The sequence below is a fragment of the Rhinolophus sinicus genome, chromosome 15 (assembly GCF_057876585.1).
Source record: "Rhinolophus sinicus isolate RSI-liver-muscle chromosome 15, RSI-T2T, whole genome shotgun sequence".
Lineage (NCBI taxonomy): Eukaryota > Metazoa > Chordata > Mammalia > Chiroptera > Rhinolophidae > Rhinolophus > Rhinolophus sinicus.
Window position 1 is genome coordinate 56,101,380 of NC_142515.1, and position 11,165 is coordinate 56,112,544.

The 11,165-nt window shown below is 37.7% G+C and overlaps 1 pseudogene; it reads right to left on the reverse strand.

Annotated features, from left to right (window-relative positions):
- Window positions 1-8,164, reverse strand: LOC109456933 (small ribosomal subunit protein eS25 pseudogene; annotated as a pseudogene).
- Window positions 8,165-11,165: the final 3,001 nt, after the last annotated feature.

An 11,165-nucleotide genomic window follows, 5' to 3' on the forward strand; every position in this document is an offset into this window, starting at 1 on the left:
TCAAAATGTACAGTTGGTAGGACCTGTTGCTCTTCCATCTTTACCAGCAGCTGAGGCATCCCCACTCTTGGTATTTTTGGTGTAAATTACTTGAGCTCTGTGCTTTGAAACTAGTTTAATAAGTCCTTTACTAAGGAGCTCCTGAAGGACTGCCCTGGCCAAGGAACTGGAGATCTTCAGTTGTCTCTCAGAGACAAGAGCTCGGTTATAAGCTTATAGTTGGGAACTTCCTTACAGAGTTTGTCATATGTCGCTTTGTCAAACAAGATTAGGATATTGAGCTTGTCCTGAACTTTGCCTTTGGACCACTTCTTTTTGGCCTTGCCTCCAGATTTGTTCATTGGGTCTTTGTCTTTCTTGGCTGACTTTCCAGCATCTTTCTTCTTCTTGTCATCTTTGGGTGGCACAGCAAAGCTTGGCGAGAAGCTGCTACCACTGAAGCCTCACTAAGATGTCGGACCTAAAACATTCTTCAGATAGACCATATATTAGGTGACAAAACAACTGTCAATAAATTTGAAAAGATTGAGATTATATAAAGTCTCTTTTGAAAACAATAGATCAAAGATAGGAATCAGTAACAAAAGGAAAACTAGATAATTCACAAATATGTGGAAATTAACCTACATGTCTTGGACCAAAGTAGACCAAAAATAAACACAAGTAAAATTAGAAAATACTCTGAAATGAAGGAAAATTAAAACAAAACATACAAAAACTTATGATATACAGCAAAAGAAGTTCTCAGAGGGAAATTTATAGCTATAAATGCTTATATCTTAAAAAAAAAAAAAGAAAGATCTCAAATCAATAACCAAATTTTGTACCTTAATACCCTAGAAAAAGAAGAGCATTTTAAACCCACAGCTAGCAGAGGAAGGAAATAATAAAAACCAGAGCAGAGATAAATGAAATAGAGAAGAGAAAAACAAAAGGATAAACAAATGAAAAGTTGGTTCTTCGAAAAAAATCAACAAAACTGATAAACATTTTAGCTTGATAGGCCAAAAGATACCAAAGAGAGACTGAAATTATTAAAACCAGAAATAAAAATGGTGACATCACTACAGACCTTCCAGAAATAAAAATGACTTTAAGAAAATATTATAAACAATTTTACACCACTTAGCCTGGATTAAATGAACAAATTTCTACAAACATACAAACTACAAAAACTGACTCAAGAAGAAATAGAAAATCTGAAAAGATCTCTATAACAAGTCAAGAGATTGAAGCAGCAATTGAAAACCTTCCAACAAAGAAAAATCCAGGACCAGATGGTTTCACTGGTAAATTCACCAAAATACTTAATTAAAGAATTAACACTAAACCTTCTCAAACTCTTCCAAAAAATAAAAGAGGAGGCAACACTTTCTAAGTCATTCTATTTGGCCAGTATTACACTGGTACCAAAGCCGGATACAGACATCAGAATAAAAAAACTATAGACCAATATCCCCTATGAATATACAAGAAAAAGCCCTCAACTAAATATTAGCAAAAATTTCCAGCAACATCTTAAAAGGATTATACATCATGACCAAAGAGGATTTATCCTAGGAATACAAGGATGGTTAAAAATATGAAAAGCAATGTAATACATCATATTGGTATTATAGAATTAAGGGGGGGGGGAGACATGATCACGTAGAAAAAGCATTTGCAAAATACAACTCTCTTTCATCATAAAAACACTCAACCTAGGGCTAGAAGGGAACCCCCTCAACATGATAAAGGGCATTTATGAAAAACCTATAGCTAAACTTATCTTCAGTGGTGAATAACTGAAAGCTTTCCCCCTAAGATCAGAAAAAAGACAAGGATGCCCACTTTCACCACTTCTATTCAACATTGTACTGGAAGTTCCAACTAGAGCAAATAGACATGGAAAAGGAATAAAAGGCTCTAAAATTGGAAAGGAAGAAGTAAAAACTATCTCTATTTGCAGATAACATAATCTTGTACATGTAAATTCCTAAGGCATCCACATGCAAAAAATAAACAAACAATAAGAGCTTATGAAGTAATTCAGCAAAGTTTCAGGATATATAACTAACATAAAAAATCAGTTGTATTTCTATACACTAGCAATGAACAATGTGAAAAGGAAGGAAATTAAGAAAACAATTTCATTCACAACAGCATCAGATAGAATAACATACTTAGGAAATTTTTAACTAAGGAGGTTCAAGACTTGTACACTGGAAACTATAAAAAATTGTTGAGAGAAATTAAAGAAAACCTAAATAAAAGGAAAGATATCCCATATTCATGGATTGGAAGATGACACTGTTAAGAAGGCAATACTACCAAAAGCAATCTGAAGATTCAATGCAATCTCCATCAAAATCTTAGTGGCCTCTTCTGCAGAAATGTAAAAGCTTATCCTAAAATTAATATAGAATTGCAAGGGATCTCAAATAGCCAAAACAATCTTGAAAAAGAAAAAATTGGAAGACTCACACTTTCAAATTTCAAAAATTATTGCAAAGCTACAGTAATCAAAATAGATGGAACTGGCATATGGGTAGACATATACACCAATAGAATAGAATTGAGAGTCCAAAAATAAATTCATACATCTATGGTCAAATGATTTTCAACAATGGTGCCCAAACCATTCAATGGTGAATGAATACTTTCTTCAACAAATAGTGCTGCAAAAGAATGAAGTTGAATTCCACCTCACACTATATACAAAAATTAAAATAGATCAAAAATATAAACGTAAGAGCTAAAACTCTTAGAATAAAACAGGAGTAAATTTTCATGACTTTGGATTTGTTAATTGATTTTCAGAAATGATATCAAAAGCACAAGCAACCAAAGAAAAAAATAATAACACCTTATCAAAATTAAAAACTTTTGTGCATCACAGGACACTATAAAAAAGGAAAAAGATGATCTAGAGAATGGGAGAAAATGTTTGCAAATTGTATGTCTGATAAGGGTCTAATATCTAGAGTATATAAAGAGCTCTTAGAAAACAGCAGCAAAAGGAAGGAGGGACGGAGGGACGGAGGGAAGGAGGGAAGGAGGGAGGGAAGAAAATGGGCAAAGGACTTGAACAGACATTTGTCCAAGAAGGCATACAAGTACATAAAAAGATGCTCAAATCTAGATTTGTTTTTTCAGGTTCAAAGTGTGTTGGGAATCAGACTCTTTCTTTCACCTTGTATGTCTTCTGTTCATTTGTTATGCCTCATTCTGAAACCGAGTCTCCAACTGGAATGCCTTTGAGGACAGATGCTTCTATAGAGATCGTCTGACCTAATAATTTAGTTCAGCGTTTGTACTAAGTTTTATATCCATAGCTGTTCAGAATCCTAATCATAGTCCATGAGAAGTAATGTGATGTTAATATTGGACTTAGCTGATGTGCTTGCATGTCTGCTAGTTTTTTTTCCTTTAAATCATAGCCATATGGTAAATTTTCTGTTTTGTTATGGTTCTCTTTTTATTGATGGGCATGCAGTGGGTGTTTCTTGGAAATGGCTAATTTTTACTAAAATATTTCTGGAAGAAAATTTAATATGACCTAAAAAAAAAAAAGGTGCTCGACATCATTAGTTGTTAGGGAAATGTAAACCAAAATCACAATAAGATATACTTCAAAACCCAGGAGAATGGCTATAATAAAAGAAAAGAAAAATAACAAGTGTTCATGAGGATGTGGAAAAATTAGAACCCTCATACATTACTGGTGGGAATGAATATTAAATGCTGAAGCCATTGTGGAAAACATCTTGGGAGTCCTTCAATACGTTAAATATAGACTTACTACGGTAAATATAGACTTACCCAGTAATTCTGATCCTACTTATATATCCAAGAGAAATGAAAGAATATCTTGTACCTGAATGTTTATAGTAGTACTACTCACAATAGCCAAAACATAGAAACAAGGCAAATATCCATAAACAAGACAACTGGATAAGCAAAACATCCATGCAATGGAATATTTTTCAGCCATAAAAAGGAATGGAGTACTGACATGTGCTACAACGTGGATGAACTTCAAAAACATTGTGTCAGGTGAAATAAACTAGACATAAAAAGACATATACTATATGTTTTCATTTATAGAAAATGTCCATTTATAGAAAATGTCCATTTATAGAAAATGTACAGAAAGTAAATCCACAGAGACAGAGAACAGATTAATGGTGGCCAGGGGCAAAGGGAAAATGGAGAATGACTGCTTAATGGGAATGGAGTTTGGGGGGGACTGATGGAAATGTTTTTGGACCTAAATAGAGGTGATGGTTGCACAATATTGTCTATGTACTAAAATGTCACTGAAATGTATACTTTAAATGGTTAATTTTATGTTACATAAATTTTGCCTTAAAAAAAGGAAAGAAAAAGATGAATGAACACAGGATTCAAGATTATGATTAGTCTGGTTGGAGATATGATGGTAGATGAGATAGGAAGGGAAGGGATGGGCTACTGTCAAGAGTCAATTTATGTTCCCATAGCTAACGTCATACTCAATGGGAAAAAGATAAAAGCATTTTCTTTAAGATCTGGAACAAGATAAGGATGTCCACTTTCACCACTTTTATTCAATGTAGTACTGGAAGTCCTAGCCACAGCCATCAGTTAAAAGAAATAAAAGGCATCCAAATTGGAAAGGAAGAAGTAAAACTGTCATTATTTGCAGATGACATGATACTATATAAAGAGAAACCTAAGATTCTACCAAAAAACTATTAGAACTGATAAATGAATTCAGTAAAGTAGGAGGATACAAAATCAATATTCAGTTGCATATTTATACACCAATAACGAACAATCGCAAAGAGAAACTAAGAAAACAATCCCATTTATAATTGCATCAAAAAGAATATAATACCTAGGAATAAATTTAACTAATAAAGTAAAAGACCTATACTTGGAAAACTGTAAGATATTGGAGAAGATACAAATAAATGGAAGGATATACTATGCTCATGGACAGGAAGAATTAACATTGTTAAAATGTCCATACTATTCAATGCAATCTACAGATCAATGCAATCCCTATAAAAAAATCCATGGGATTTTTCACAGAACTAGAACAAATAATCTTAAAATTTATATGGAACCATAAAAGACCCTGACTAGCCATGGCAATCTTGACAAAAAAGAACAAAGTTGGGAGTATCACATTACCTGATTTCAAACTAAACTACAAGCCTATAGTAATAAAAACATCATGGTACTGGCATGAAAACAGACACATAGATCAATGGAACAGATGAGAAAGCTGAGAAATAAACCTATGCCTATACAGTCAATTCATCTTTGACAAAAGAGGCAAGTATACACAATTGGGTAAAGATAATTTCTTCAATAAATGGTTAGGAAAACTGGACAGACACATAAAAAACATAGACCACTTTCTCATATCAAGTACAAGAATAAATACAAAATGGATTAAAGACTTATATGTAAGTCCATAATACTCCTAGAAGAAAATATAGGTAGTTAACACTTTGACATTGCTTTTATCAATATTTTTTTGGATATGTCTCCTTGAGCAAGGGAACTGAGGCTGGCTTTGAGGCTGTTTAGCAAGAGGTTCAGGGCACGCTGAGGCCAGATGCTGCTTGTTTGCAGTTTGTGGACTTTTGAGAGATTTTGGGAAAGTCTCTTGCATAAGCCAAGACAGGAAATTTGTGTGCAAAAACCAGTGGAAGTAGCTTGAGTGGGCCCGAAAGTTGGGGTGGGGTTGCAGGGAATCACCAGGACCGGGGTGAACAGTGTTAGCCAGGTTGATGGACACTGAGATATGGGTGGGGGGAGGGCTCAACAAAGGAACAATGGTTTCTGTCAGGTCTTCTGTCTGGGAGAAAGCTACCCCTCCAGCCCTCGCCCTGCAGCCCAGACAATTCAGTTCCTCCTCGTATGTTCCTGGTGCCTTTCAAGCTGCTGTCCCAGGGCTGGGGCTCAGAGTGAGTGAGTCCATCAGTGAGTAAGTCTATGTGGAGGCTGTTTAACAAGGAATGCCTGAAACTCCAGCAGCCTTCCATCTCACTTAGCCACAATCTCCAGTGTTTTTCACATTCAGAAGTTATGGGGACTTCTTTTCCTGGCACTGGAAACCTGGACTTGGGAGCCTCATGTGGGCTTCATCCTCAGGGGGGACCTCCACCCCGAGATATTACTCTTGATTTTTGACCACACATTCTACCAGTGTGCCAGCCCATTCTGAGATTCTGCCCCTCCTATCAGTCTTGAGGTGGTTTCTTTTGTATGTCCTTATTTGTAGGACTTCTGTTCAGCTAGATTTCAGATGATTGTCAATGATGTTTTTTCTGTAGGTTAGTTGTAAATTTGATGTGGTTGTGGGAGGAGGCGAGCATAGAATTTACCTTGGCCAGAAAAGGGAAACAAACAAAAAAATAAACAAATGGGACTAGATCAGACTACAAAGTTTCTGCACAATGAAGGAAACCATCAACAAAAGGAAAAGACAACCTACTGAATGGGAGAAGATATTTGCCAATGATACACCCGTTAAGGGGTTAATATACAAAATATATAAAGAACTCATATAATTCAACACCAAAAAAGAAACAATCTGATTAATAAGTGGGCAGAGGACCTGAATAGACATTTATCCAAAGAGGACATACATATGGCCAACAGATCTATGAAAAGATGCTCAACATCACTAATCATCAGAGAAATTCAAATTAAAACTATAATGAGATATCACCTCACATCTGTCAGAAGGACTATCATCAATAAATCAACAACAGTTGGCAAGGATGTAGAGAAAAAGGAACCCTCGTGCATGCGGTGGGATTGCAAATTGCTGCAGCCACTATGGAAAACAGTATGCAGGTTCTTCAAAAAATTAAATTAGAACTACCTTATAAGCCAGCAATTCTACTTCTGGATATTTAACCAAAGAAATCCAAAACACTAATTCGAAAAGATATATGCAACCCTATGTTCACTGCAGCCTTATTTACAATAGCCAAGATACGGGAGCAACTCAAGTGTGCATCGACAGATGACTGGATAAAGAAGACGTGGTACATATATACAATAGAATATTACTCAGCCATAAAAAGAATAAAATCTTACTATTTGCAACAACATGGATGGACCTCAAGGGTACTATGTGAAGTGAAATAAGTCAGACAGAAAAAGACAAATACCATGTGACTTTATTTATATGTGGAATTTAAAAAACAAAATAAATGAACAAACAAAACAGAAACAGACTCGTAGATACAGAGAACAACCTGATGGTTGCCAGATGGGAGGGAGGTTGGGGGGCTGGGTGGAAAAGGTGAAGGGATTAAGAAGTATAAGTTGGAAGTTATAAAAATAGTCATGGGGATTAAAGTACAGCATAGGGAATACAGTCAACAAATTGTAATAACTATGCATAGTGCCAGGTGAATACTAGACTTATTGGGGGGATCACTTTGTAAATGATATAAATGCCTAACCACTATGCTGCACATCTGAAAATAATATAAAATAATATTGAATGTCAACTGTAATTGAAAAAAAGAGTACCACTGAAAAGGCTGTGAGGTTCCCAATTGTTTCCTCCAGTATCAATGGCCTAGACCCAAGGCAGCACAAAACTCTGAAGTGGGCACCGGGAACACACAGAGAAATCTCCAGGAGAGACTCTCTTATTCTGAGTCATGAGCAGGAAAGGGGTTCCTAACACTTTAAGGGAATGGAGGGAAATCCTCTAGTTCTTTTTCTTTTTTCCATTTCTCAAGCCCCAGCCTTCAGAGAATTCTATGGTGATATAATTGGTAATGGGAGCCTGCAGGCACCTAAAATTCTGAAGGAGGGGAAACTTTCTCTCTGAGTGGAGAAGCTGTGACCTCAGGAAGGTGGAGCTAATGCTTGTTGCTTTTCTACCACTTGGCTTCTGTTGTGGAATGGAAAGTGCACAGCAGAGTGGGGTAACTGAAACCCAGCTTTCTGGACAAGGACCAAAAGGGGAGGCCCAGAATGGGAAGATCACAGAGGGAAGAGATCCCCTAATGTTGTACCACACTAATGTAAGATATTAATAATAGGGAAACTGGGTTCAGGGTATAAAGAAACTCTGTACTATCTTTGTAATAATTCGATAAATCTAAACCTATTCTAAAATTTAAAAAAAAATTTTTAAACTAAATACTTACCTTGGTTCAGTCATTCCCGTATTCATTCACTTCACTCATTGATTTATTTACTGAGCACCTACTATGTCCCAGGCACTGCTCTAGCCTCTGGAGACACAGACAGCAAAAATATCCCCAACATGATTCTTGGCATCAAGGCACTTACAGTGCAGTGGAAAATGAAACAAATAACACCAAGGGTTGGTAAATCATAGAAGGAAGTAGTCAACTCTTTCAAAATTAAAAAATTGAAACACTGGCATGCTGTGTTTGCCTCTACTGTGGAGGGCCTACCCTAATCCTGCCACATAGTAGGCATCTAATTCATGTTCAGAGAATGAATAAGTGGAAGGTGAGAATGGGAGGATGAGTGGATGAGTCGATGAGTGGATGCATGGGTCCCTGTGCAGCTAGGGCAGAACCTGCACAGGGAGTCACTGCTTTCAAAATGAAAAATGATCACCTTGAGACTTCATCACAGCAGGAAAATTTTTCAGAAGTTAAAGGCTGAGGCTGCAGACCATACAATATGGCAACTTGACAACCAAGGAGCAGGATTTCAAAAAAGGAGCAAAATGCCGTTCTGGAACCAAATAAGGCAAATCCCTAGCTGGAGGCCCAGACTTCTAGCCCCTGTAGGAGTAGCTGCCGGAGTCTAGGCTTACAGCAGGGGGCCAGGTTAGCTGCTGGTTCTCTGCAAACCAGATCTGTGCTGGGGGAGCAAGACCTGGATAGCAAGCCACATCCCTATCGGGATGCGGCCTCAACCGTGGCTGTGCAGGCAGGAAAGGTAGAGGGGCAGCAAGGCCAGGACAGGCTCTACTCCAGCTGCACAGGGACCCACATGGTCATCCATCCTCCCGTTACTCTCATATTCCACTCATTCATTCTCTGAACACGAATCAGACGCCTACTATATGCCCAGAACAGGGTAGACCCTCCACAGCAAGGACAAACACAGGTATACCAGGTGACGGGGTAAGAACACTTACTAAGGCTCACAAGCTGCAGAGCATGAAACCTTCATGACATTTCAAATGCTTCAGTGAGGCTGGGGTGTGGAGCATGGGCTGGGGGACAGCAAGACTAGAGGTGGTGGCACAGGCCAGGTCATGAAGGGCTCTGTGGGTCCTCTAAGGAATTTAGACTTTTTTCTGACAGAGAAGCCAAGGAAAGGTTTCAGGCACAAGATGTGCATGGATGGGGCAGAGGATCAGATGTAGACATTTACAGAAGCCATTTGGCTAGCTGCTGCTATTGTGTGTGGACACTGCATTAGGTAGGGCTACCCTGGAGGCAAGGAGGTTATGTCGTGTTGTCAGAAATTAGAAGTGGGATCTGATGCCTCACTGGATGTAGGAAGTAGGGGAGTGGGAGGACTCACGGATGACTTCCAAGTTTCCGGCCTGGGAGAATGTGCAGGATGCCAGAGTCAACTAACGATGACAATAAGCACAAACATTGCACATTACCAGCATGTGTGAGGCACGGCCAGAGGTGAGTGAGTGTTGGCGCCCTGGGGAAAACTGGGTGCTCTCCATGACCTATTCTAGTCACCCACCCTGCAAATACTAGTGCTGCCTTTTTCCAAGTAAACAACTTGCTTAACAGGTCAGGACATATTAAATACAAAACCAAAAAGTTTAAACATTGTTATAGATATAAAATATAAAAATAATTCCAGATCATAATAAAGCAATTTCTGTAAGGATTTTAAAAATAAAAATGTGATTCTATATTAAATAAGCAATATTCTGAAGGCTGTGGTTATCACTAAATAAACAGTACTCACTTTACACAAGCAAACACATTCACCAAGGTAAATATCCAACTGAAGTAAAAATGGAGACAACATGGGTGTGTTTAAAATTAACCAGTCATTTCAGAGGAAAAATCAGGAACTTGGGTGGGACAGAGGGGCAGCATATGATTGGCCAGCTGATCTCCCAGCAGAGGGTGGAGGGAAGGAAAGGGGAGGATTACATAAGCCCAACTATTGTCAGGTGGAGAACCACAAATGGTGAGCGCTCCTGCAGAATTCTCTGCTCAGCAAACAATCACTCTACTGTAGAATGGCTTTTACATTTAAAAAAAAAAATTATTTTTCAATTATAGTTGACATTCAATATTGTATTAGTTTCAGGTGTACAGTATAATGGTTAGACATTTATATAACTTACAAAGTGATCCCACCAATGTCTTTTTTTTATTTCTTTTTTTTTAATTGAAGTTTATTGGGGTGACAATTGTTAGTAAAATTACATACATTTCAGGTGTACAATTCTGTAGTACATCATCTATAAATCCCATTGTGTGTTCACCACCCAGAGTCAGTTCTCCTTCCATCACCATATATTTGATCCCCCTTACCCTCATCTCCCACCCCCCACCCCCCTTACCCTCTGGTAACAACTAAACTATTGTCTGTGTCTATGAGTTTCTGTTTCTCATTTGTTTGTCTTATTCTTTTGCTGTTTTTGGTTTATATACCACATATCAGTGAAATCATATGGGTCTCTGCTTTTTCTGTCTGACTTATTTTGCTCAGCATTACACTCTCAAGATCCATCCATGTTGTCACAAATGTTCCTATATCATCTTTTCTTACCGCCAAATAGTATTCCATTGTGTATATATACCACAACTTCTTTATCCAATCATCTATCAAAGGACATTTTGGTTGTTTCCATGTCTTGGCCACCATAAACAAAGCTGCAGTGAACATTGGAGCACACGTGTCTTTATCTATAAATGTTTTCAGATTTTTTGGATAGATACCCAGGAGAGGGATTGCTGGGTCATATGATAATTCTATTCGTAATTATTTGAGGAACCTCCACGCTGCTTTCCACAGTAGCTGCACCAATCTGCATTCCCACCAACAGTGTATGAGGGTTCCTTTTTCTCCACAGCCTCTCCATCACTTGTTACTATTTGCCTTGTTGATGATAGCCATTCTAACTGGGGTAAGGTGATATCTCATTGTGGTTTTTATTTGCATTTCTCTGATGATTAGTCATGTTGAGCATTTTATCA